Source organism: Alexandromys fortis, unplaced genomic scaffold (assembly GCF_014885135.2).
Source record: "Alexandromys fortis isolate MF-2015 unplaced genomic scaffold, M_Fortis_MF-2015_v1.1 scaffold_37, whole genome shotgun sequence".
In the NCBI taxonomy this organism is placed as follows: Eukaryota; Metazoa; Chordata; class Mammalia; order Rodentia; family Cricetidae; genus Alexandromys; species Alexandromys fortis.
The window spans coordinates 8,317,548-8,343,846 of record NW_026067914.1 but is presented as its reverse complement, the minus strand read 5'-3'; positions in this window follow the sequence as shown (position 1 = coordinate 8,343,846).

The window sequence follows — 26,299 nt, the reverse complement described above, 5'->3', positions numbered from 1 at the left end:
AACCACAAAGCAGAAATCTGCCATTTATGATAACAGGAGTGGACCTGGAAATCATTTTGTTAAGTAAAATGAATCAAGAACAAATGTTAAGCATAGTGTAATCTCACTCATATGTAATGTCTATTATGAAATTTGATCTCAGAACTTGATGGTAGAACAGTAGTTACCAGAGAATAAGAAGAGAGGAGGCGAGAGAAGATGGAAAGGTGGATAGATAGGTATGAAGATACAATTAGTCAAGTAAAACAAATTCTGGAATCAGATTACACAGTAGGGTGATTGCCTACAATATACTCTACAGTTTTCAATACTAGAAGAAAGCATTTTTCCATAAAGAAATAAGTTATTTCAGAAAATAGACACCTTTAACCTGACTGAACGTAAGATGGCATATACACAGGACAAAACACCATCTTTCTACATTATATAATAAACATTATACATCTTTCTACAGGCTTGTGGTTTTATGTATCAGCTAAAATAATTTGATCCCTAAGTGAGAAGTTCTCCTTTTTAGTTTAAACTTTGAAGTTCCTGAGCTTAAAAACTTTGTCTTTATTGAATAATTTCATCAAATTGCTCATTGCAGAACAAACTATCATTGTACATTTTTTTTACTAAAAAACATCAACATGGCCTATTGCCTACACTATGAATTAATTCACTGAATAAAATAGATTCATTTGGTGTTTCTGTGTCCCAAGATCTTGTGTAAACCTCATAGACTAGGATTAAAGGCCTCTTGAATTTGGCAAGCCAACTTTTCAGCAAATTCTCCTAAATGCCATCTGCATCACACTGTGGCTCATTATTTTTTTCATCTTACATATTTTGTGATGTCTCACTTTCCAAAATTTTTCACATTAAAACTTCACTTTTCTTTTTCAATTAATTTAATTTTAGGACATAATCAAATTGTTCGTCCGTGAAAATTTCACAAATCGGTCCAGATATGACTAATTCGCTGTCTATTGTACTCAATTGTTTTTTAATTGCAGGCGTCTTTCCAATACATTTAATTTTACTACATGGATTTTTATTATGGAAGTCAGAATTACATAATTTAGAGAATTGAAAGCTTTAGACTTTGATCATCTTTTAGTTCAAATTACTAGCAAAATATATATTAGCAATATGATCTTAGTCAAACTTCTCTCTAAATGTGTTCTCTACCTGTAAAGTAAAGATTGGTCAACACAAGTTTTTCAATTATTAGACCTCAGTGTGAAAGCACTGTGGTACATGGGCTGCTATTTCCCTGTATTCACATACGTTTTGCATTTATGTTTATCAATCAGTGCGTGAGCCCTTAAGAGCAAAAGAATTTTTAGAAATGCTTTTTTTTAAAATTTATTTATTTATTATGTATACAATATTGTGTTCGCGTGAATGCCTGAAGGCCAGAAGAGGGCACCAGACCTCATTCCAGATGGTTGTTAGCCACCATGTGGTTGCTGGGAATTGAACTCAGGACCTTTGGAAGAGCAGGCAATGCTCTTAACCGCTGAGCCATCTCTCCAGCCCTAGAAATGCTTTTATACAACAGAGGATCACAGAAAGTTTCCGCAGTCATAGAGATTTATTACTTCATATGAATATTAACACCTTTGAAAAAAACAAGCCACAGACACAAAAATATAAGACACTCTGCCATCAAACAACACGCAGGATTTTATTTGTACTTGTGCATATGTGCTGTAAATATGTTAATTGTTTATGTAAATTTACATGTAGCTCTACATAAAGGAATGTATATCTACTCATATAAGCTCTCACACCTATGTATGTGCACATTATCATATGTTTACAGTCAAGCAATTAAGTCACATAATAACCTGCTTACTGTGTTTTTAGTTCTACGATAAATTATTTTTAAGTTAATGTACTTTCTCAGAGAGAAAATTATCAAAATTACAAGACAGATTACAAGACTCTGACTTGAAGAGGGTTAAAAATATGTACTTTAGACTGATCATTCTAACACATCTTGCAGAAAGATCAATACTTCAGTAAAATACCCCCAAATCTTTCTAAGATTACACTAATTGAAAATATTTTTCTCCAAAGACGTGATTTAAAGAACATTTAGGGAGAATTATTGATCAATTTAATGCGATGAACAGTGCCCCATTTTCCACATTTTGTTTCTCACATTAAAACCCAAGCACACAGCTCCGTGGCCATGCCCTTCATTAGTTCTTCCCAGTTGGAATGCCTGGCTCATTTCTCGAGGGAATGTTCTTGCTATTTATTATTGATTTTATAGCTCAAAAAATGGAAGTGGGCAGTAAATGGCTGGGTTTCAGATTAGGAAATAACCACTTAGAAGAAGAAGCCAGCTGGACACTTGTGATAAATTGCTGTTTTCGGTTTGAATTTTATACCTAGTTACAGGTAGTATAGAAAATTAAGCTCCATATGGGCAAAATGCTACGGAGGGAACAACAGCGTAACCTGTGTGTGGTTACAGATGCTTCTCACTCTTTTGGGACACATTGTAGAGGAAACGTGTTATAATCACGGATTTAGGAATAATGAAAGATTTGGCATTCGTCTATTTTTCATGGATTTACCAGAGCTGAGATAAAGAAAGCAAACACACACAAATGCTAGCTGTGATAGCATTGAAAGAGACTAAGCTAATGCTTCCTGAATGAGATTATATGGGTGCAGGCACAGCCTCACCACCACCTGCCTGCCACACACACACAAACATACACACACACACATACACACACACACACACACAAACATACACACACACACAAACATACACACACACAAACATACACACACACATACACACACACACACACACACACACACACCCCTTATGCCACCCAAAGCAGCCCCTGAGTTCTGTTTTGAAACAATTGCAATAAATTTAAGTAGTGGAGAAATAAGTTATACATTGTAAATTTAAAAAAAACTTAAATTACTGAATTTACTATATTGTATTGGCTCTCTGAGGCCACTGTCACCTGACATCATCTGCTGGCCAGGATCAACAGTAAAGGGTTATTTTTCATAGCTGTAGATGATAGGAAATCCAAGATCAAGGGCAGATCTGTTGTGAGATAAAAGTCCACTTCCAGGTTAGAAAATGGCTATTCTCATAGTATCCTCCCACAGAAGTAGAGAAAGGGAGTAGAGAGAGGAGGAAGCAACAGACTGGGTCGGGGGAGTGGGAATACAGAGATTCACATGTAAGTCTCTCCTGAGAATGGCACTAATAGGAGATCCTGGTTGTTTTCCACTTGTCAAATTTTAATTTCTTTAAATGGTATAGATTGCCATGTCACTCAAGACACAAATAGAGCTTTATTTTCCAACTACAGAAATAAGAAGAAACACACACATATAAATACACCTATACTCACACACCTGAAATTTAAGGAAAAATGTTCGTATTACTTAGTATTTTCAATAATCCTCATGCTGGTATTAATAAAACTATCCTATCATATTTATATTTATCATGCAAAATTAACTTCTGAATTGTTTGGGTATATTTAACAGTTACATGCTTTACTTATCTTTCTTAATAGTTCTTAATGCTTTGGACATTATCTTTCACTAAGACCAACATCATTAACAATAGAAACCTAGTAATAGATTTTAAGATTTATAAGTGGAGATGACACGTTCATTTCCCTGGCAGCCCAGACCCAATAATCACACAAAAACTATCTTAATTGTAACACTGTTTGGCCAATGTTCAGGCATATTCCTAGCTAGTTCATACGTCTTAAATTAACCCATTTCTATTAATCTGTATATCACCATGAGGATGTGGCTTACCAGTAAGTTTCAGGCAACTTTCTCCTTTGGCATCTACAATGGTGTCTTCCTGACTCCACTTTCTTTCCTCCTCAAGCTCCGTTTGGATCTCCTGCCTTGCTATATTCTGCTTTCCCATAAGCCAAAGCAGCTTCTTTTTTTGCTTTTTATTGTTTTTATTGTACTATACATTTTTCTCTGTTCACCCGTCTTCCTCCCCTCTCCAGCTTCTTTATTAACTAATGGCAACAAAACACATTCACAGCATACAGAAAGGAATCCCACATCAAAGGTGGCTTTATACAACTTAATATTTTGTGAACTAAATGTTAGTATACTTGGAAAATAATCCTTGTCTTTCAGTGGCTTTAGTTGTAATGACTTATTGGGGATTTTCGATGTGCCGTGCTCTCAGGAGCTCCACATACTTTATCTCACTAAATTTAGCTAACAATCTAATCAGGTAGGTACTAGCATCATCTCCATTTTTACGTAATGATTCCATTTATTCACTAAATGGTTCATTCATGCATAGAATATATCTTGATCATATCTACCTCCCAGAACCCCTCTAACTTTCTAGGACTCTCCCATCTTAACTCCCTCCAAACTCGTGAGCTTTCTAGTTTTTATAACTGGCTGAGTTCAAGTTGTTATATCCAGATGTGCTTGGCTATGGAGTCATTCTCTGTGACATTGGGATATCCCTCTAAGAAAAGTGACTTCCTCTCTCGTTACTACCATCATAATCTGCCCATAGCTCTTCAGGTCCAACTAAAGTCTATGGAAGTCCCCCTTCACCCAGGCTTGGGATTTTTAACTGACTTGATCTTAATATGCAAGTAGCCACAGCTCCTATGAGTTTATATGTGCAACAGCCAGGTCAGGTCCAGAGGACAGCAATTTGCAACATTTCACCCAAATCTCAAGCTCTTACATTCTTTCTGCCCCCTCTTCAGTGATGCTCTCTAAACTTGGGTGGAGGCAGCTGACAGATATAGTCCATCTACAGCTGAACACTTATAATCCCTTATTTTTAGTACTTTGAACAACCGATTTTTCAATATATTAACCACTACCCATTGCAGATCAAGTTAGAGTGCAGAACAAATTGATAGATATAAATATAAATTTTCAGTAGGCAATTTGAAATATCCCCATTCATTAAATTGCATAAATAGGTTCTTCCCTTGGATCCATGATTATTGAATATATTAGCCATGGGTTTTGACCACGTTTTGAGTACCAGGCATGATTCCCTACTATAAAACAGGTCTCAAATCCAATCAAGAGAGAAGTGGTTAATTTCACAAATAGTCTTGCTGTTATTACACCAATAGGCACATTTTACCTAGCAGTACAATGTTCCAGCATACATATTCCCACCCTTGGTATGACAACTGGTGAATTTTCTGTCCTGGTAACCTATATAGAACTGTCTAGCATCATGAAAGTCTCCAGCAGGAAGTGAGATTTTTTTTATCTATTTAAGATTGAGTCTTAGTCCTTTAGTCAGAGACAGGTGTCCTCAGTGGTATGCTATTACCATATCATTACAATGGGTAGCAAAGAGTAATGGCAACAGCCCTCATTGCCTTGGGTGCCTCTGGAGCCTCTCTAACTCATAGGAAGAAAACCTGTGCCTTGCCTTAAGATTTTTTTAATAGCCATGCTGAGTGTGTCATTGTTCACTATTGTTGTTCAAGTTCCTTTCCTGTAAGCTATATTTTCCAGGAGGTAACTGACATACCCTGTAAAGGAGAAATCACAGATTTAACTGTCCTAAACTATCTGTCATATATGCGGCCTATTTCTAAGTTGAAAGTCAAAATAGGAGAAAAACTTTCAGAAAAAAAGGCAGAAAATTGTATTTTCAGTGATACACTCTAATTAAGAATCACATTGAAACAATAAGAATATGATCAATGAAAGTAAGTTTGTGGCATTTTTTCTTCAATTCCCTAATCTTTCACAACAGGGCCATTTCTTTTGGAAACTATTTATTTCATAATGGTATTATAAATTTCAATGATAATATCTCCAGTAGAAATCAAAATTTTACATATTCCTGAAGTACTATCTCCACTGGAAAGTACACTTTGCTTTTATTATATTAGAGTATATCAAATTATAAGCAGTTGCAGATTATTAAACCACCAAAACAATGACAATTTAGCATTTAAATCAGTACTACTGCCTTTGTTCTCTTAAAACTTTTATTTTTGAGATTATAATATAATTATAATATAGTATTTCTCCATTCCTTTTTCTCCCTCTAAACTCTTCCATACCCCTCCTTACCCTGAGTCTACTAAATATTCCAAAGAGGACAGAAAAAAAAATCCCACAAGGTTTCAAACCCACACAAAGAACTATAGGAAATTGAGAAAAGCTAAAAGAAGATTTCCCCAGGGAAGATCTTACCAATTGGTTGTCCAAAACCAAATTGTAAGTTGTGAAATCATACAAACAAGTAACAATATTCAGATTGATCATGTTATATATGTATATAAACATATACATACATTCATGCAGTAACCATTACTCATACTGATTTTAATACAGAACCTGCCCTTCATTCATACTGCCAGTTCAACCTAGAAGTCACTGAATACTTAGTTCATCTGAGAAATATCTTAAAGATAGCAAAAACATGGTAGATAGCTATGATAAACTGGATGAAACTAAGGAGCACAAACTTCCCTGAACGTGATAAATAAGATAAAATAACAGAGAACACTTTAGACAGTGTCACGAAAGCAAGACTAAGAGCCAGATACCCTGATAAATATATGAGCAGAAGTTTAATAAAATTCAAGATGTTACTGAGCATTTGTAACAGGATGTATGTGAGTTTTCAACCATACATATATTTTTAATACCGAATTTACATGTTTGATGGGGAATTGTTGGGTTTGGCAATGTCCAAAAAAATAAAATAAAATAAAAAAATAAATAAATTTAAAAAAACCAGCATACTGTTGGTGGACTTGAATATCTAAAACAGAGAAACTTCTAAGAACGTTAGCAACTTGACAATTGGTCTTCCCTCATAATCCTTTAAAATTCTAAAAACTCTTTTTATCAATGTAAGAAAAGAGTCAAAGACATGGTTCAAATTGAAACTATCTGCCATCCAGTTTTAAAGAATCAAAAGCTGTTGTTCTGATACTCATAGGAGATATCCTTTAGAATACACTGAGGTCTGAGGAGAAATAAGCGAGCATCCGTCATTATTTCTGAAACAAGAAATGGGGGTATTCTACTAACAAGTCTCGGGGTACTTTACATGATCAACCCAGTCTTCACATAGCCAAACAAGCTGCAACAACTGAAACTCTAACTTCATGGAATGCAGACACAGGATTTTCTCCTCATCAAAATATAGGTTCTAAAAGTCCTCTTGCAAAAGAGAAACTCTAAGTAAATCTCGATGTTCTATACATCTTCAAAATACCACTAAATAGTAGCAAAATACATTCATCCTAATTCATAATGTTGCCATTCTCATTATTTGGAAATGTCTTAGATTTCTTTTTTTAAAGGAAAAAAAAACAGATTTTGGCTAAACTGCTTTCACTTCATTAATTATAGTTGATAAAAAATAAATAGGTATAAGAAAGTAAAATGCCATCTAATAATCAACAAACTAAATATTCAGTTTTTAAAAGATCTGTACTATTGAAAGATTAATCAAAATAGCATTACTCAAAGTGATTACAGTGTTTAGATGTGATTAAAAATTAACAAGACACAGACACTTTATAATAAGAGGTTACTAAATACTTTCCTCTCTTAAAAGGGATAAATTTTTTAAAAGATTTTTCCCATGAGATCTACATTTAGACCAATAATCCAGAGCAAATGTGACTAGGCAAATAAGAGTAAAAACAAACAAACGAAGAAAACATAGCTTGAGTTTTCTTCTTATTTATTCATTCAGTCAAACTACAGTTTAGCAATAGATTAATTTTTAACATAGCAAAAATAACACATGAACAAAATGCAGATAATAATACTTTATTCATAATAGGAAATAAATAAATCAGTCGCAGCACCTTCAGTTTGTGAGGATGTTGTATAGGGACAGAGTTATCACATAGTCTTAATTATAACTGTATGCACACATGATACTGATTTTAAAGTATGCCTTCCCAAGTGTAGTTCAGATATGTGTCTATCCTATGCCAAGAGACATGAAGGCATGTCAGTGTGTGAGACTCCAGGTTGATCATGAGCACACAATTACACGATTATATCCTATTTGGTATATTTTCTTTTGTCTACTATTTGAGAAGAACCCAATGCATGCATCCACACAAGTGCATGTGTGTGAACTGTTCCTACTCACACACATAAGAGATTTCATGGGATCAAAGAGATGTCTTGGTTATATATAATTGCATGAATTAGTAGTTGCAAGAAAGAACAATTTGTTCAGCAGATATATTAGAGTATCACATAACCCAAAGGAAAGCTAAATAATCCCAACTTAAATACGAGCAGCTGAGCATCGCCATTTGCAGACTTGCACCCCTCTTAAATCATACTATCAACACAATTTAGTCACCAAATCCTAATACCTAGGTGTGGTGGTTAGTTTTGTCACCTTGACACAGACTGGAATCACCTGGAAAAAGAGTCTTGATGTCCACATTAGGTTGGCCTGAGGGTATACCTGTCGGTTGATTGTCTTGAATGCCTTAACTAATTTGGAAAAACTCACCCTAAATGGGGTGGCACCTTCTGGATGCCAAGATAAAGGGGAGGGGAGAAGGAAAGGTGTTCACACTTTGTTTACTGGCTTTCATTTTCAATGAAAAGTTGTACCTGTTGCCAATGATGATTGCTCACATTTTATGGAAATATAAGCATCTTCTTTAGGCTTCCAATGTAGACTAAAGACCAATGACTTTCTAAAAATCCACCAGGACTCCATCACCATATTGTGACTACAGAGTCATTTAGACTTTTAGAATGAACAACTACTGGTTTCTCAGCCTCTCTCTAAGATAGTCATTGTAGACTACTCCAACGTTAGATAAGCCAACTTGATAAGTCCTGATTGCCTATGGCCATATGACTATGAACATGCCTAATCTCATATAATAAATCCTCTATTAGAATGTAATCATTGTATAACTTCTGTTCCTCTAAAGAACCCTGATTCACAATGGATGGTATTAGCAATTTTCAAATATGTAGCATTAAATAGCCCAGCTACAGTTGGAAACCAAGAAATTCTTTACATAGTTATTCAAAAGCAGCTGATCCTCTCTTACATTCTGTAAGATTTGGGAGTGTGCTCTTATAAAAGCCCAAAAGATAGCTTGTACCATATGAGCGAGAGTCGGGCTTCTAATTCTTATGCACTGCATCTTGGATAACAATTTTACTTAAGTCTTGAGTGAAAGGATATGATGCCAGTATCACCCGAAGGCTGGCAGAGCACTTCATAGGCAACAAGTCATAAGAAGATAATTTATCGTTCATAAGGCAGCTTTAGATAAAAAGAAATTCAGAGAAAAATGCTATGATAAAAGTAGGATATGGTTCCAATGTCTCAAAAATGGTGTCTGTGTAGAATATACTATGTGTCTTCCATGTGCAAACTTGAGAAAGCCTATGAAAGTGGACCAACCTAAGCTATATACACTTGGCACATGTTGAGAGGACATGGTTGAGAGGACAGAGAAAGGAATGAACCAGGAGTGTCACAACTTCTCTAGCCCGAGATGATAATGCCCTACTGTAGTGGTGTTCAACCTGTGGATTGCAATTCCAAAACACCATCGGTCAACACACATATTTACGTTGTGATTCATAACAGTAGGAAAATTACAGTCATGTAGCAACTGAAATAATTTCATGTTTGGGGATTCATCACAACATGAGGAACTGTGTTAAAGGCTTGCGACATTAGGAAGGTTGAGACTCACTGCCCAGTGTAGCATAAGCAGGCCCTGGTTGTTTCGGGCAACGTGTAACTGTCACTGAATACAAAATTCTTAACATTCTATAGTTATTCTGAAAACCACATGCAGAAAGATGGGTTGTTGGGGAACCTGGTCAGTACAAGGGCATTTCAAGTACTAAGAATTGGTTTGACGTATTAAAAGTCAGTGAAGCAGAAATATTGCAGTCATAAAGGTGGCTGCTATAGTTTGATTTTGCATGTCTCCCACTCCTATATGTTGAATACTGTTCTGGAGAGTGGTGCTATTTAGTAGAGGTAGAAACATAAAGAGGCAAGGCTTATTGAGGAGACTTAGGTCTTTGGGGCATGTTCACAAAGGGGACTTGTATAGGATAGTTTTATGTTAGCTGGATGCAAGCTAGATTCATGTGGGAAGAGAGAACCTCAATTGAGAAAATGCTTCTATAAGATTTGTTTGTCATTAAACGTGTAGTGCATGTTTCTAACTATTGACTGATATGTGAAGGCCCAACTCATTATCAATGTTATTACTCTTAGGCAGGTGGTTCTGGGATATATAAGAAAGCAGGTTGAACAAGTCTTAAAGACAAGCCAGTAAGCAACACTTCTCCGTGACCTCTGCATCAGCTCCTGCTTTCAGGCCCTGGCCCTGAACTCCTGTCTTGAGGACCTGGACGGTGAATTAGTTAGAAGATAAAATAAACCCATCAGTGTCCAGGGTGAAGTCTTGAGGAACCGAATGTGAGAATATGCTAATCGGAGAGCAAACATGTGCAACTCTGCATGGCAATCAAGTGTCGGCTGCATTGATAAGATAAACAGAAGTTGATAACTGCCAAAGGATTGTCATTGCATGCTGCTCTGTGATTAGCTAACTGGACAAAGATTAAAAAATATTGAGGAGATGAGTGGGTTCGTTTTCAAACTACCCTAAGTAAACACACTACTGCTAGGCACTTGAAAATATTTTGATTTGACTGTCACTTGATGTTGGTAAGTGCTTACACGTTCAATAAGTTCATTCCATCGTCCTGAATCATTTGATACTGGTAAGAAATTCTTTGTAAGAGAGTTTGTTTCCTTCTGTATAATCATGCTGTGAAATTAGAAACAATGAGCATCTTGGGCTACATTCTTCCAGGACACAAAATTAATTTACTAACAAAATACAATTCTGGAAAGGGGACATAAAATATTATCTTTAACACTGCTAAAGATAAGGCCCTTCTGGGGTCATATTGATATTTTGGTATTTTCAAGTCTGGAAAACCGTGAATTTGTGGAGGTAATTGCTTAATCACCCTTCCCATCAAAGAACACATTCTGTCAGAGTTAGAGTTCCAACTAGTGACAAAAGAAAATCTACTAACATTTGAACTCTTTTCATAAACGACTTTATTCCTGAAAGGGCATGCTGTGCAGCTTTTTATATTATTTTTCTCTCCATAATAGAGGGATCGTACTATAATTAACAGGCTATCATGGCAGCTTTTCTAAGGAGAATTGTACCGACTACTAATTAATAGAAATGGCAAGTAGTCTTGAAAGTTCTCTGTACCTCCCCTTGGCCCAACAGCGTTACATTAGCAGAATTGGAAACCACACAATTAGACTTTTCCAATTAAACAAATCTAAAGCACTATGAGCTATGCATAATGAAGTAACATGTTAAGGTCACTGTCAGGTCACACAAAAGTCACACAGAGACTCCTTTTCTAAACAATGACAATCTGAAAGATAATGATCATAAGAGTGTGGAGTTTAAAAAGTGAGGGAGGTATGACATAGTTAAAAAATATAGACTTCAAATTAACAGTCTCGAAAGCTTATAAAAGTGATAAAGAATTGACAGCACCTTTTGTTCCCTAAAGGCACAGTTTCTCTCGGAACATGTTGCCAAGTGAAAAAAGGGAAACAAGGAAAAAATACTATGCAGAAACTAACGATTGTGAATGAAATTATTTTGTTTGTTAGCATCCCATGATCACGGGCAGGTGGGAGAAAGAAATTATACAATGTCACCCAATTCCCAATAAAATGAATGGCACATCCACAAGTCTTCTGTTGTTGGTGGGAGGAAGAGCTAGGACAAAGTGGCTTGGCACTGGGGTTTAATTTCAGCTCCCTAGTGCTGTGTGAAGCTAAGCACTCAGTCAGGAGCAGGCTGTCTTCCTTTGAGAACACCTGCGTCAGTTTTCTGCCCCATACGACCTGGCCTATTTGTGAGGTGTAGATTGGAAAAAGGGTTCCTCGGGTTTTATTTCTTTTTGTTTTGCTATTAAGTTGCATTCCTTGTATGTTTTGGTGTTAACTCTTTATCAGATGTATGGTTTGTAGAACTTCTCTTACACTCTGTTTTTTGTGGTTCCCCCATGCCACTGATACTGACATGCGTCTTTACAGAACGGGAATATTTTAATTTTAGTAGAACCACATTTGTTTGTTTTGTTTATCGTGTTGACTGTACTTTTTAGTTGGAATTCAAAACAATCACTTCCCAGCTCAGTGCTGTGGCTATTTCCTCCTAGTTTAGTTTAGAAGTCCTGTGCTTCCTTGTAGTCACACATAAATTTTAATCCACTTTGAGTGATTTATGCATCTGGTAAGTTATGTGAATGAAATTTCATCCTCCCAAATGTGCACGCCCAGCTTGCTAGTCACACTTACAAATACATTGCCCTTTCCATCAAATATGTGTTGTCCTAACACGACCCAAAGCAACTTGGGAAGAAAAAAGTTTGTTCGGCTTACACTTTCATATCACTGTTCATCATTGGAAGAAGTAGTGGCAGGAACTCAAATGGCATAGGAAGCTGGAGCCAAGAGCTTAGGGCAGCATTACTCACAGTGAACTGGGCCTTCCTCAGTCAACGACTAAATAAGAAAATGCTTCACAGACTAAAGTCAGATCTTATAGAGGCATTTTCTCAGTCAAAGATTCTTCCTCTCAGATGACTTTAGCTTGTGTCAAGTTGACATAAAACTAGTCAACATGATCTCCTTGATACTCTTGTCAAAATTCAATTGAGTAAGTAATAAATAGATGAATTTATTCCAAATTTTCTATCATATTTTGGCCAGGTTGTCTTTATGTATGCCAGTGTTACTTTATCTTGGTTTAAAAAATAACTTTATAATATATTTTGAAGTCATGGACTCTGTTATAGCAAGCCTTAGTTTTTGTTTGTTTATTTTCCTTTCTGTTTCATTGCTCACACTCTTTTGGTTATCTGGGTTCTTTTATGGATTCGTCAACATGACTTCAAACTGACTAGAACATCTGTTGTTAAAAGAGAAGTATAATAATGGTGTTGATGAAAATGTAGGAAAGGTCCTCTTATACATTGTAAAGTTGGCACAACTATTATTGACAACACTATACTTTTCTTTAAAAAAAAAAAGAAAAAAAATAAAGAAAGGAAGGAAAGAGAGAAAAAACAGAACTGTGTCCAAGAAATTGAAATACACATGTCAAAGAAATATCTGCTACAAATGTGACAATGTAAAAAGTGAGATTTTTCTCATTTAATAATAAAAGTTGTGGGATATTTTCCAAAGAAGTATCTCTGCTCCTATGTTAATTGCATAATTATTTGCAAGAGCACAAGAAGAGTATCATGTAAATATGTATCAGGGAACAAACAAATACAGAACAAAACAGGAACAAAAAAATTCCTGTAACTAGCAACAATATAAATATTCTTGAGGACAATATGCTAAAAGAAGTAAAAGATGTGCAAAAAGAAAAATGTATCAAACTGTCAATCAAACATGAAATTAAAAAATAGAATGAAAGCTACCAGATGCTGAGGATACGTGGAAATGTTACAATGGGATTCACCAATCAGAAGACACCAGGTTTCTGCTAGACCATTAGAATAGTTTAGAGATGCAGCATCCTTGCAATTCATTGTCAGATGGCATCATTGAGACAGCAACCTTCAAATGTCTGCCCACAAAAATTACCAACAGAGATTGGGTTCACGGATATGCTTACTTTATTTGATGTTATTACACAATGTGTGTGTATCAACATATCACTCCCTACTTTCTCTTCCATTCCATAAATGAATATAAGTGTAATGTGTTTATTAAAATAATATTAAATAATATTCTTAATTGAGACAAGGATGGAGGATAGGCTTCAAAGAAGTTTTGAAGTTGAGACTTGGAGCTGAGTTAACCTACAGTAAAAACAAAGAGGGGTGAGGTAAAGGGCTTTTCAGCCTAAGGAGCCATTATAGCAAAAGGTCAGGAGATCAGGAAGACCAGGAAATAAGATGCGTTTGAAGACATAAAAGAAATTCACATTAAGAAGCTTCAACTTTTCCCAGTAGGCACTTGGGAGGTTTCAATGCAGAAAACTAATAGGATATGATTCCCAAAGTAATACTTGAAAAGACTCTGTAGACAAGGGCATGGAGAATGAAGCAGACATTTTAAGAACTTTTCCAGGAAGGTAGATGGGAACTCATGAAAGGGCGATGGTACAGTAGTAATGGATGATAAAAAGAATTTAATAAAAGGGACGTTGAATAATTTTGAAGGTTATCTGACATGGCAAGTTAATGGAGGGGAAGATGGAAAAAATGTTCAGTGTATATAAGCAAACAAATAATTTTTAGTGTCTTTTATTAGCAGTTGAGTGTTAGGAGAGGAAGAGCTGTGTATCATCATATTCCAAAATATATCCTAAAATATGAAAAAGAATAAAGGATGCAGGCTAATGTATTGCAATTATAAATTATCTTAAGAGAACAAGATAATTTTTAAAAAGATATATTTTCACATTTAACATTAAAACTAAGTCAAAGATGATGCTGTTAGAGATGCCATTGCACAACTAAAAAATAAATGATGAAAAATGAAAATAATTGCACAAAAGATTGGGAAACTAAGAAGACACGAGGCCTGACATTACCTAAAAAAACAGAGTGGATAGCCCAGAGACCCAGCATAGAACCAAACACAAGTGGCAAAAAAAAAAAAAAAAAAAAAAAAAAAACGGTCAAAAGTCAATGAAAGGATTACTAATGATATTCTGCTGTGCTCACAGATTGGTGACCACCCCATTTGTCATCAGAGAGGCATCATCCATCAACAAGTAGGAACAGATGCACATGCCCACAGGTAAACATTAGGTGGAGCCAGAGGAGTCCTATAGTAGATGGGGAAGAATGACTGTAGGAGCTAGAAGAGTCAAGGACTCCACGAGAACACGACCCACAGAACCAACAAAGCAGGGATCGTAGAAGCTCACAGAGACTGAATCATTAACAAATATGAACCATGTATGGATCCTAGCTAGTTCCTCTATATATACCTTATGGTCATGTAGCTCAGGTGTTTCTGTGGAACTCCTAATTGTGAGAATAGGAGGAGGTGTCTCTGACTCCTCTGATTGCCTTTGAGAATTCTTTCTTCCTATTGAGCTGTCTTGTCTGGCCTTGATATGAGGGTTTGTAACAAGTATCTGCAGTTGATATCTTTGAGAAGCCTGTTCTATTTTATTTTAAGGGAAACAGAGGAGGAGTGGATCTGAGGGAAAGGATAGATGAGGGCTGTCTGTGAGGATTTGAGAAAGGGGATGTAATATATGAGAGAACAATAAATTTTAAGAAAGAAAGAAAAAGATGGACAAATTAGATCATTTCTTTTAAAGATGAATAATGGAAAATTGAAGTTGAGAGTAAAATTTAGACTTTTAGCTAACATGATGCAAATACTATAACCCCCAAAAAATTCCAGAAAAAAATTTTATATTAAGAACAAAGCTAAAGTGTATTAAATATTTTTAAACCATCTGTTTTATATACTGTGAAATATACTGAGTATTTTTTCAAGATATTAGGTGACCAAAATGACAAAACAAAATTGGGAAAAGTAATGTTGTATAGCCAGTGAGACACTATTCTTCCCTCAGGAACCTAATGAAAAATGTTTTCACATAGTAAAGTAGGCTGCACATATATGTCAACAATAAATCATGTCAAGTCTGTGTTTTTCTTTTACCTTTAAGTAGGCAAATGCAATGTACGTTATGTGGAAATTAGTCTGAATTTGAACATTCATACATGCAAACAAAGATTGGCAAAGAAGAAGACTCGTAGCCCTCCAACATATCAAGAATGTCAAAGAAGAATTTACAAAATTGTATGGGTCTGTACTGAATATAAAAACTGAAAACAGGGAAGGAAAGAATTGCTTTCTATCATAACCCACACAAATTAATTCAATGATGGAAATGTCTTTCATTCAACTAATTTCCAAATTTATTTTTGTTAAAGCTCTTGCAATAATTATCAGTTGCTAATTAAGTAGACTGTCACTTTATTCAGCAAGTTTTAAGGACTCATAATGCGTCAGGCAAGAATCTCCGGATAAAAAGATGAAAGTTATCTCTGTCCCTGAGGTACAGGGAGTTTAGAAAGAGCTGACAAGCAAATGATCAACTGCAGTTTATGATTGATGAAAGACAAGGCTCTGTGGAAGTCCATTAGAAAGAACTGAACCTATAAACAAGCATGATCTTCCCAGAGGGAAACAGTTCAATTGAGATCTGCAAAACGGATGGAAGATCATCAGTGTAGACAGGATAAAGTTTACAGCAGAAGAAAGAGCCTATGCAAGCACCTAATAAAAAAGTGTATATGCTCCAAATTGAGCATAGACATGGAATATAATACTGAAGATGGGGCTGCCTGAGATGAATACATTATCTCTCTCTGCTTCAGAATTTATGCTGATGTTATATTGATGTTATTCAGTGACAGCAACAGCCCAATCTGTCTAAGACATAATAGTGAATCAGTAGTTCTCTATTATGTCTTCAGGAACACTTCTAAATATCCTTCTAAATTTATGGTAATGTGACCAGTTTTCATTTACAAATGAGGCATGTGTCAGGTATTCAAATTGAGCTAATAAATTTAAAATACAAACAGTAAAAAATAGTTCAATAACTTTTTAATCTTTTAGGGCATTCCTAAGTTCATTGCTTTACCAAACTCATTGTTCTAGTTTTATATTTTCAGAAAATCAGATTCACCAATTTTTTTTTCATCAAACTCCTCCACAGTAGAATATTTCTCTTTCAACATCACTTTTGCTTTCCATTACTATTCATGGATGGGAAGATGAGAAAGGGTGGTAAAAAGAAGAAAGAAAGAGGAGGAAAGAAGAAAGGAGAAAGGTGTTTTGGCTAAAATTTAGTAAAAATCAACCAATACCAACTTAAATCAAAGATGATAATCTTGTTTAACTGATGTGGACTCGTGTGATAATGGGTGGTAACTGTCAACTTGAAAGAATCTGGAGTCAACTGGGAAATGTGCCTCTGAACGTCAATGTGGGAGAGGATCTTGATTTCCCTAACCAAAATGGGAAGATGCAGCTTTATTTAGGGTGAGCTCATTCCATGGGTAAGGGATCCAGGAATGTACAAAATAAAAAATGAGATCTGAGCATTTCTTTTCTCTGTTTCCTGCTTGCGGATGCTAATGGGTCAGTTGCTTCAAGCTCCTGCTACCATGACTTCCTTGCTATGATGATCTAAAGCCTCAAACCATGAGCCAAAATAATCCCTTTCTCCATTAGGTTCCTTAACCATGTCAGAGTATTTTATCACAGCAACAGAAAAAAAATCAAGATAACTTGATTATTTGTTCAGAAAAAGATCTTTGAGAAAATGATTTCCATTGTTGAACTAGTAGCTCTCAAGAATACAGGAAACCATATCATGGTGGCTTTGTGTGTTTGCCTTTGGAGCAAAAAACTAGATAAATAATGGCTATACTTTGGGATATTTGGACATCAAATAGAGTGGAAAGGCAATATCACTTTTACCATTCCATTATCAACAAAGATAAGGTATCATGCAATGAGCTATGGAAGACTATCATTTGTAGCTCATTGTCCAGAAATTTATTATATAGCAATGCTGTATTCCAAGGAATTTGGGCATAAAATTATGGCTTTCCTAGATGCACTTAGTCAAGTGAACTAAGTTGATGGATATTGAGATGAATGTTGGACCTACTAAGAAAATGATGAAATAATTCTAAATTTTATAAGTAAATGAGCAATTTCAAACATGTAAGAAAAGAACATCAATGACTCAAATTTTGAATCCCTTATAATAAAATATTCCCCCTTTAATACTTTCATTTGAAAAAATAATACCTGAAAGGGCACTCACTCTTAACATTGTCTGGAGGAATAGCCATAGACAAGATAGCCTGGGAATCTAGGCAGAACGGAACACCACTTGTAGAAAAAAAATACTCGATGGTATGATTCTTGTTGGTATTCTTCTATACTCATAGAGTAGTGCCTAGCCCAATGTTCATCAGAGAGGCTCCATCCAACAACTGATGGAAATAGATGCAGAGACTCACGTCCAAACAGTATGTGGAGCTCAGGAAATTCTGTGGAAGAGGGAGAGGAAAGATTGTAGGAGTCATAGGTGTCAAGGACACAATAAAACCCATGGAATCTACTAACCTGTGTTCACAGGGTCTCACAGAGACGGAACTGACAACCAGGGAGCCTGCGTGGGACTGATGTAGGCCCTCTGCAAATGTGCTACAGCTGTGTAGCTTGGTCTTCATGTGAAACTTCTACCATGGGAGCAGAGGCTGTCTCTTATTCTCTTGCCTACTTTTAGAACCCTTTCCTCCTACTAAATGGCCTTATCCATCTGTAGTAGGAGAGGAGGTGCTTAGTCTTAACTTGATATACTATGCTTGGTTGATATCTATGGGATGCCTTCCCTTTGGGAGGAGAAGAGAGAGAGAAAACTGTAGTCGGGATGTAAAAACAAACAGCTAAATATAAAAATATACACACTAGATGGCATAGCTTAATATTGGCTATTACTTCTGGGACTATGACAAAAATTCAAATATGAGTGCTCAAATAATGCATACTATCATGATTTGAACTTCAAATTTCTTTTTGGGGGGGATGATTTTAAGATAAAATAATGTACTGAGTGGTGTTTACTAGTCAACCTGGTCTCATTGAAGCAATGGTGACTGGTATACTTGCTATATTGCCTTTAATTGTTATGTTGACTAATTTCAATTCCTATGTCAAGTTATTAAAACAAAAATTAAAACCACAGGATCTTTTCAATGAGTGTATGTACAGGCAATGGAAGTATCTCTGGATATTTATGTAGGAAAAATATGCACTAAAACTACATCAGCCATCTTCACTCATCTTGTAAGGGGGAAACATCTGGTTTCAAGCTTTTCTCAATGCCCTTAAGTATTGCATGAAATGAAAAATGCAGTTTCATTTCAAATGTATAAGGGAATTATAATAATCAGCGTGGCAACTGAAGTTTTCAAAGGTAGCAAGCAATTCATCTGATATTCAATCTTACTGGTTTCAAGTAGGCATCTACTCTCCAGTGATGCTCATTCCTGAGATAACATTTCCCAATGCCCGGCCTCATTTAGGAAGAAACTCAGGTTAATCAAAAGTTGTGCAATATTTTCATGCTGAGCAAATCGTAGTATGTATTGGGAAGACAATTTTTAGGCAAATTACAAATGAGAAAAATATTTAGTGTGAGTCTAAAGAGGAAGAAGAAAAAAGGGTGAGGAAAGGGAGGAGCAAGCGGAGGAGGGAGAGGGTGAAATCAAACAAGGAAAGGTTAAGGCACAGGGCCCACTTAAAGGTGGTAGCTGAGCTCTGGGCCAACAACCAGTTTCCATAAGCACCTGTGGGAGAGTATGAACTAAACATCCAAACCAGGCCCAGGTGCCCCAGATTCCTTGCTGGCTGACATCAAAGATGTATGCAAGACTCAAGAGAGAACCATGCAGACGGCAGCCTAAAGTGCACAGAAAAATAAGCAATTGTAGTAGAGTTGTTATGTACCAAGATGGAAACAAACACAGCAAAATGGACCTAGGAAGATGTCCTTTTCGTAAGGTATAGCTTTTTAAAACAGGTTTCTTTTTTTTTTAAATATAAATGTCTGTTTTGTCGCATGTATGTCTGTGTATCACAAGAATTCCCAGTGCCTGTGCAGGTCAGAAGAGACAGGGGTCAGACCCCCTGGAACTGGAGTTACAGTTGATTGTGAGCTACACTTTGGATACAGAGACTCAAACTTGGATCTTCTGAAGCTTTTAATCATGGAGACATCTGTCAAGCCGCAGTATCAAACTTTTAATATGACTTTTCCCATGTCAAATGCAGGTCCAGTGTTCTTTATGGATGTTCTGGGATGGGGTCTTGACACAATCATGCTGGATAGATTATTCATTGATCTTATGTTAAAGATGACATTCTGTAAAATGGCCACATGGCTAAGGAACACGGAACCTGTCCCATCAGGACTTCTTTGAACAGGTGAATTGCAAAAACAAATGAATTTCCCTTCAGGGTACAAAGAGCTAAGGCCTCACTTCCTATTCTACTGTGACTCTTTCTCTGTCTACCCCTGAATTAATAAGAGAAGAAGGCGAAAAGAATGGGAAGAAAGAGGACAGTGGAAAGAAGACGGATGGTATTGTTGTGCTAAAAATAACAAGCAATTACACGAGCTACGTCAGAACCGTCATTAGCTGAAGGAACTTTGAGAGAGGTTTTACTATGTACCGGACACAACTTAGGCTCAGGAGATAACAGCAGTGGGGGAAGGGGGAAAACATCGAGCCTGTCTTCCAAGGGGTAATCCCTTACATTTCTTGTAAGGAGATGTTCCTTTAAAGGACTAGAAAGGCATGCTGCAGAAGGCAAATCCAAGAATTGGAAGAGCTGGCCTCTAAAGCTGTTGGATTTCAATGCAGCCTTAAGGCCTTATGATTTTACTTCGCAAAGGACTCAGATCCACTTTTCATGGTCGGATAATCTAGGTCAGAGAGTGGGTGGTGGCAGGAGTGGTAGCGATGGCTTTTATTCCAGGGCATTTTCTGCACGTTGAGTCGGAGATGCTATTTTGTAGGGGGTTTCACCACCAGATTGTTCTTTCCTCTCTAGACTCGGCTGACCTCAGAGGCGAATGACATATTTCTTCTCTATATCTGCAGTGCCGCATAAGTCCCTAATGACACCACAGCTGTAGAAGAAGGAGACTCAAATAATGTCTATTTTTGGAGGAAACTCAGGCTCTATCGCTTTTTTTTTTTTGAAGGTGACATAGGAAAGTAGGGCAAGACTAATCACAGGTAAGATTAGATTTTAAAAAGAAAAAAAAAGGCTTTTCATAAAACAGAGAATGTTGTAACAGAAATGAATCATAGAACTTGTAGGTAAAGGTGGGAAATCATTACTAACAGAGCCAAACCTTCAAAAAGAACACGAGAGATCTTTATACAATGAAATAAGGTTTTAAAAATAGCTTCAAACTATCTTAGTTCATCCTAAAGTGATTCCTAAAGTCTTCCACCCACTCAGTGAATAAAATATTTTATTTGAGCTCATCTAAAATGTGTGAGTTGTGTTTCATAGGCAAAATATTGGTGCTCATGATCTAAAGTTAATTTCACTTGAAGGGACTTCCCCAATAACTTTAAAAGATCTTCTTTAATGCCAGTTTCGGTTTTCACAAGACACTCTGATTTAAGTTATGGCTGCATTAGAAAAGCAACATTACAGACAGGAAATATTACCACAAAGACTGAGTTTCCCCAGAGCCCAGCCAACCCTTGTCAGGGCTCTGAGGTAAATGTATTTTATTTAATCTGTGTGGTTTATATCAGTTTCAGAGAACCTGCTACTGTTCCGTTCCACATCCTATGAAGTGTTTTTATGTGGAGAGCTCACACTGACTCATTACAGAGAACAGTGAAATGCAGCTCTTCTTGGCCCAGAAGGCTCCCATTGCCCTTAGAAGCATAGGAGCATGCTGCAGGCAAATACCGAGCCTCCAAATGCACACTGCCTTGACAGGGAAACATTGCTTCATCTCCCTTGGACTTTACTCTTAACTTCATCTGATGAGTTTCTTCCCTTCACACACACACACACACACACCTATTTGTTGCATTTTTTAACTTTCCGTATTTCTATGCCTTATCGATGAGATAAATATTATTATTTTTTCATTTTTCAACAAGAAATTATTCAGCTGATGTTTTGTGCACAAGAAGAAAAAGAGGGATGTTATCTACATTTGAAACTCGGTCCTTGTCCCCCAGTAATAATGTCATATTCTAAAACAACTTTTAATCCCCATCACAATGTTAGCCCTCAACTGAATGGATAGACGACTATTTCTATCTGGAAACTGTGTGATTTCCCACTAGGACCCCATTCTCTAGATAATTCCAAATTCGAACACTGTTTCCAGTATCCAGAGTCCACAGAAAAAAAAATTCAATATGATTCAATTTATCCAGATGCTTTCACGTTAGGCCACTGTGAATGAGAAATTAGTTCAGTTCATCGAAGTCAGATTTCCCTAGGTCCATTATATACAGCTCATCCTTGGGCCTGTCTTGGGATGATATGATTTCTTTAGAAATATTTTAGAAGTAAAGCACCTCAAAAATGATTTGAAGTTGCACTTTTGCCTGTCTGTAACTTACTAATATGCAAAATGTTCATTTATATCCACATATGGCTTAATTTAGCTGTTCTGATGAAAGTGTCATGTGGCTAGAACAAGGACTTCCTAAGCATTTGTCTGTGCAAGCATCATAATTATCAGACTGCTAATTCCTGCAATGATACTGCCAACACTGTATTAAGAATTCATCCTTACACCAAATGTGTGATTTAGGCATTCTCAGTTCCATGGTTCCCAAATAGGTGTGCACACACAAAGGCAAAACTCAGAGGGAGCAAAGCCTAAGTATTAAGCACATTAAATGTAGAGGAACCACTACGGTGGTCAAGGAAGGACATTTCTTAATATATGCAAGTCTCTAATTACCAACACTTGGGGTGGGGGTGAGCCTTAATATTTGAGTTTATCATTTCCATTTCTCCTGGGATTATGTCTCATGTTTTCCTAAATGTTAAATTTTTCTAAAGATATGTTAATACCTTGTTTACTCATTCATAAATATGACAAAGTAAAATACTTCCATTTTTGGTATTTTTGTGAATATAATGGCGTATGTATTAGTACGTTCTAATCAGCTCAATATGGTCTTTAACAACTACAGAACCATTTGTGTTTCCCTGCTTTTCCCAAATGGCTGCAGCACTTCCTATCTCTTTTTCCTTGAAGGTTCTCCCAATTATCTTAAAGTGCCTCAGACCTGACTCTCTGAAAATGCCTGTGTAATCCAGGAGACGTGAATTTGCAGGTTCATATTTTCAACTGTTTCAGAGATGAATTATTTTCATTCATTCAGTTTCTGTTCAGTTCCACTATATTCTTTCTTCTAGGCCCTGCAGGTGGCACTGGAGGGAGAAATGAGAATGCAGGCTTTGCCCAAAGATGTTGCCCCTTAGTCTGTGAAACAAACATTCAATGCATTGACAAAAACAGTGTAAAAGAAGAGAAACTCTGGAGGCCTCCATTATAAGAACAGTTTATGGGAAGGTTTGAGGGAAGATGCCAGAATGAGATGCCAGGCAACACAGGAGGAAATGTATTGGCAGCCACAGTGCAAGCAAGACATGATAGCATCCAGAAGTTAACTTGACTTTTTATGGAGGCAGACTGACCTCTGAAGGGATGGACATTTTGTTTTTAAGTTCGGCATTTAGAAGCTTAAGACTTCTCACTGGTTTGGTTTGACATGTTCATCTCACTGTCTACAGAAAGAATTTACTGTATGAAATGCCTCAAGTTGCATAGACAGTGGTGGTATATGATAATAAGCCTACTGGGAGGAATTCAGTCCCTAATATTACCAGAGAATTTAGACTTTTTAACACAGGGAAGAGATTCCAGTTTACACTTTGTCTGGCAAGAAGAGGTGAAAGACAAAGGAGTCAAGGGCTAACTAGTTAGAACAAATTATTTTTTCCAATGACTAGGGATTACCAGTGTTAGGGTGCTAACGTGATAGTTAGTACTTGAGTTGATCCCCAGTACTAGACAGACAGACAGACAGATAAATGTAATAAGGAGCGGGCTGTGTCCCACCGCCCGGCTAACTTACACCCGAAATAATCACACAAAAAAATGTATTAATTAAATTACTGCCTGGCCCATTATATCTAGCCTCTTCTTGGCTAACTCTCACATCTTGATCTAATCCATTTCTATTAATCTTTGTTTACCACTAGGTCGTGGCTTACCCGGAAAGATTCAGCATGTCTGACTTGGCAGCTTCATGGCGGCTCTCTCTCTGCTGCCTTCTTTCTCCCAGCATTCAGTTCTCTTTTCCATGCCTACCTAAGCTCTTCCCTAGCAAAAGGCCAAGGCAGTTTCTTTATTCAACCAATGAAACAACACAAATACAGAAGGACCTCCGAGAGAGGGAGAGAGAGATATGATAGTTAGGTAGATGATAGATAGATAGATAGATAGATAGATGATAGATAGATAGATAGATAGATAGATAGATAGATAGATAGACAAAAAACTCTCCCTGAAATATAAGATCAAGTTCTTAGTGTAAACTTTTGAAACAAACAACAAAAATAAAACCTCCTTCTGACTCTGTCTTAGTTTCTTTTCTATTACCATGAGAAAAAAAATGACTGGAAAAAAAACCTATAAGAGAGCGTTTCAAAGCTCACAGCTTCAGAGGGCTAAAGTTCATGACCGTCTTGAAGGGGAGTGTGACAGCAGGCAAGAGGGAACAGTGCTGAAGAAATAGTTGAGAGCTTTCATGCTGATCCATAGGCATGAGGCAGAGAAAGCCAGTGTGGGATGACATGGAATTTGATTTTCAAACCTCAAAGCCCTCCTTCAACCTCCTGATTTGACATACCTTCTTCAACAAGTGCACACCCATAATTCTTCCCAAATGATTTCACCAACTGGGGACCAAGTATTCATTCAAATATGGGAACCATTCTTATTTGAACCACCATAGACTCCATGCCTGCTTAAACAGCATTTATGTCTTACTGGATTTCTGAAGAAATACTTCCAATGTAAGAAGCAGAACTGTTTTAGTTGCTATTGTCCTACTTCATGGTAAAACTAACTTTTCTCTTTTGTAACATTCTCATTTGAACTGATTCTGCTTCCACAAACTTTTACATGTGAAAGTTTTCTGTTTTAATATAAGAGGAATATCTAACATCAAATCAATATAATCATAACAACATCTCCATTTTTTAATATCATAAATGACAAAATAAATCAACAGTTGTAAAATTAAATTGATTATTTAGAGTTAGCTCAGACATTCAGATTTTATTAGCTTGATGCTTTTGGATGGGAAAATAGCAATGACGTTTGAAACTCATTCAAACTTTGCCTTTGATTTCTCAAACTTCAGCATTTCTAGCAAATCTGACATCCCAACACAAGCCTCCAGTGGCTCCTCATAGCTTCTCTGTTCAAATCCCAGCTCCTTAACCTGGCATGGTCAACATCTCATCAGCCTTTCAAGTCATGCCAACCACTAGTCAGCCAACATCCAGAACCAAAAGCCATTCCAAAGTCTTTGAAGTCCTAGTCACAACAAGGGTCCACATGTCTTACCAAATTTGTTTTTACTTCCTTTGTATTTGTTAAATCATCTTCCTGCTATCCAGTTCATTTTATCTGTAAAGTATTTCCTTATATACATCTCTACAATACAGTTCATGAAAGAAGCTTTTTTTTGTATCTTTTCATGTTTTTCTCCATTCTTAACTGCCTATATTTAGCTGTTTTCTCAAACTCCATTCTACATCAATAACACAGCCACTAGAAATCTTCATTTTCCCTAATTTACAGCTATAGCTTTCCTAAAATTCAAAAATATTATTAGGAAAAACTTTCTGACAGACCCATCTCAGATTATGACGTATACTGCCATGAAAACATATAATAATATGTTAACAATATATAATCATTCATTTGCCAAGTTCATCCCTTTCCTAACCTAAGAAATGATGTGATCTTATTGACTGCCACTAGCATTACTCAAGTTCTAGTTGTTTTTAATTCTTTCCACTGCATCTGCTCACTGTCCAAATACTGTTTAATACATGTAATCATTACAAATGCAATTAGCATGGAAATCCTTAGTTAAATGTATGGAAGACATTTATAAAATATATGTTTCGTCAGCCATGATCATACTATGAAACTGAGAGAATCTAGTATAAAAAGCTAAAGCAGAAGGCACCAGTTATGAATAGTTCTGATGGAGAGTTACAGTGGAGTACGACAAAATAGAGGGAAAAGGATGTGGAAAAGAAGAGGATAAAGGAAGCAAACATAAACTAAGAAAGGAAAAGGAAAAGTAGGGTGATACCAATGAAGGAAAAGGCTCTTCGGGGAAACTGCTTAGTTTTCTTTTTTATAAGGCCACACACAAAACTCAAGATGCCACCATGCGATACTCATACATGCATTAAACATCCAATATGCTAAGGTTGTCTAAATCTGCTTCCTGAAGACTGAAAACAAGAAAAACATCCCTGTACTATGTACGAAGATTAATTACATAGCACAGAATGGTTTTTCCAAGGTAGCAAATTTTCATTGACATGCAAATCTAA